At 40.7% G+C, this 2,897-nt stretch overlaps 1 pseudogene; it reads right to left on the bottom strand.

Annotated features, from left to right (window-relative positions):
- Positions 1 to 2,238: 2,238 nt before the first annotated feature.
- On the bottom strand, positions 2,239 to 2,468 carry LOC114223783 (heat shock factor-binding protein 1 pseudogene; annotated as a pseudogene).
- Positions 2,469 to 2,897: the final 429 nt, after the last annotated feature.

Raw genomic sequence — 2,897 nt, 5'->3', positions numbered from 1 at the left:
CATAGTGACAAAATCAGATCTAGTTTTTAAAGGGCATTCTTTTTTTTTTTTTTTAAGATTTTATTTGACAAGAGAGAGACACAGCAAGAGAGAGAACACAAGCAGGGGGAGTGGGAGGGGGAGAAGCAGGCTTCCCGCTGAGCAGGGAGCCCGATGCGAGGCTCAATTCCAGGACCTGGGTATCACGACCTGAGTGGAAGGCAGACACTTAAGGACTTGAGCCATCCAGGTGCCCCAAAGGGCATTCTTTTTTTTTTTTAAACATTTATTTATTAATTTGACAGAGAGAGACATAGCAAGAGAAGGGAACACAAGCAGGGAAAGTGGGAGAGGGAGAAGCAGGCCTCCCGCGGAGCAGGGAGCCCAGTGAGGGGCTCGAACCCAGGATCCCGGGACCACGACCCGAGTGGAAGGCAGATGCCCAACGACTGAGCCACCCAGGTGCCCCCCTAGAAGGCATTCTTAATAAAAAAAAAAAAAACAGACTGGGGGGAAATATTTATAATATGGGTAAGAAAAAAACAGTTGGTAACCAGAAAAAAAATTTTCAACCCTGGAAACAATGCAGTTAAGTTGGATAGAAGACATAAATGAGAAATTCAGAGAAAAAGACAGTAACTTAAACATCAAAAGACCTAAAATTTCATGTGCCACCTTGACACCTTTGAACCTCATGGGGACCCAAATGTCTAACTGTGGGTTCCCCTGCTTTCCCCAGACATGCCCCCCACCCAGTGGGAAAGGCTCCTAACCTGGCTAATTACCATTTCAGCTGGACCAGATATACTCCACCTGGTCCTACTGGCCTTCACTTCCCTGCCAGCCCATGAAATTATGCAAACAAGTCAATCGCATCCTCTGAAAAGCTTGTCTCCCACAGCCCCCTTGCAGCCCCATGTGGACCTGTGTGGTATTCAGTGTCTTCCTCCCCAAGACCATGAGCATATGTGAACAATAAACTGCTGAGAATCTCTTCTGCCCAGTGTCAGGTGTCATCTGTCTCATCCTATTTAAGACTGAGGATCACTCCCTCACCAATGGAGTATATAGGAGGTGATCAGACCATTATTTCATTTGTAATTAGAGAAACATTTCCTGAAACACCAACGTGGGATTTTTTTACCCAACAGATTCACAAAACTATGAAGAATTGATAGTAACCTATGATGGCAATAGTTTGGACAAGCATATAGATTTGACGGGTTTTTTTCCCTTGTGGTATCGATTAATATATGCATATCCTATGACCTCTAATTTGTCTTCTATTTATCTTGTAGAAACTTTACGTAGATGCACTGTTGATGACAGAGAAAAAATGGATAGGGCTCAGAGGTCCACCAGTAAGATAATAGTTTGATGAATTTTGATACAACCAACTGTATTTAATTCTCGTGGACTGGCTCAGTCATCATCATTTCCAAACTTCTTATATGTTTCCCTGTAGTACAGAGATGGAAAATCTCAAAACTTTATTTGCTATGCTCCTTAATTACAAGTGTAACTTAGGTCTGTGAATTAGATGTGCTCATGTGTGATTTGACTTTGTATCTATGTTAAGTGAGACAGAGACAGCATGAAGCACCATTAAAAATATTTAATTTTTAAAATATTATTAGATTTATAGACACAATTGAGAAGATAATACAAAGCTCCCAAAATACCCTCATACTTAGTCTCTTATACTTGTTACAATTAATGAACCAGTATTTCTTCTTCTTCTTCCTCTTCCCCTTCTTCTTCTCTATCTTTCTTCTTCTTCCTCTTCCTCTTTCTCCTCTTCCCCTTCTTCTTCTTTCTTTCTTTCTTCTTCTTCTTCTTCTTCTTCTTTCTTCTTCTTCTTCTTCTTTTCTTCTTCCTCTTCTTCTTTTCTTCTTCTTCTTCTTCTCTTCTTCTTCTTCTTTCTTCTTCTTTTCCTTCTTCTTCTTATTACTACTGAAGTCTATAGTTTACTGAGATTTCCTCAGTTTTTACAGAATGTCTTTTTTTTTTTTTCAGGAACTGCCAAAGTTTTAGTGTTTAATATTTAACAGCATGACTGACCAAGGTCCAAGATGTGGAGTTACCATATTCAAGAAACTGGGGGGAGAATCACTCTATAGACTAACTATATAGTGTGTGGTAAGAAGAACGCACACTTTAGAAACACTATTTACACATAGCAGTTGCTTCAAAAATCCATTCAGTCCTCTCTTGGCTTATAAAAATGGTGTTCTGGACTTCAGTGTGAATTAGCTGCCTTCAACTCTTTGGTGTGGAAGGGATCTTGTTTTCACCTTCTAGCTCTTTCACCCAGCCTATGTCATGAGGTTGGCAATGTTTTTCTCCAGGTCGTCAGTGCAACTGCTCATGTCATCAATTGTTCCAATGACCTGGTCAGACGTGGTCTGAAATTTATCTTGCATCTGTTGCAGGAGTGTCTGCACCACTGAGGTGAGATCCTGCAAGGCCTTGGGGTCAGTCTCAGCCATCTCCCCAGTTCCCGGCTTGACAGTGAATTCCAGAATGTCCTTTTCTGTTTTAGAATTTTGTTGAGGATCCCACTTTACATTTACTTGTCATTCTTCCTTGGGCTTTTTCTTGTCTTGTGGCATAATTCTCAGACTTTCCTTGTTTTTAATGATCTTGACAGATTGGAGGAACATTGGTCAATTATAGGATGTCCCTCAAATGGAATTTGTCTGAATTTCTTTCTAATGATCATACTGGAGTTGTAGGTTACTGGAGGAAAACCACAGAGGTAAAGTGCTGTATTCATCACTTCATATCACGGCATACTGTCAACATTACCTATCACTGTCAGTGTTGACCTTGATCACCGGGCTGGGGTAGTTTGTCAGGTTTCTCCACTGTAAAGTTTCTCTTTCTTTCCCACTTTTCATACTGTTCTATTTGAAGTG

This window comes from Eumetopias jubatus, unplaced genomic scaffold, assembly GCF_037043125.1.
Source record: "Eumetopias jubatus isolate StellerSeaLion01/CBP00866 unplaced genomic scaffold, mEumJub1_p1.0 scaffold_7, whole genome shotgun sequence".
In the NCBI taxonomy this organism is placed as follows: Eukaryota; Metazoa; Chordata; class Mammalia; order Carnivora; family Otariidae; genus Eumetopias; species Eumetopias jubatus.
This window is presented reverse-complemented; position numbering and strand designations above follow the sequence as displayed.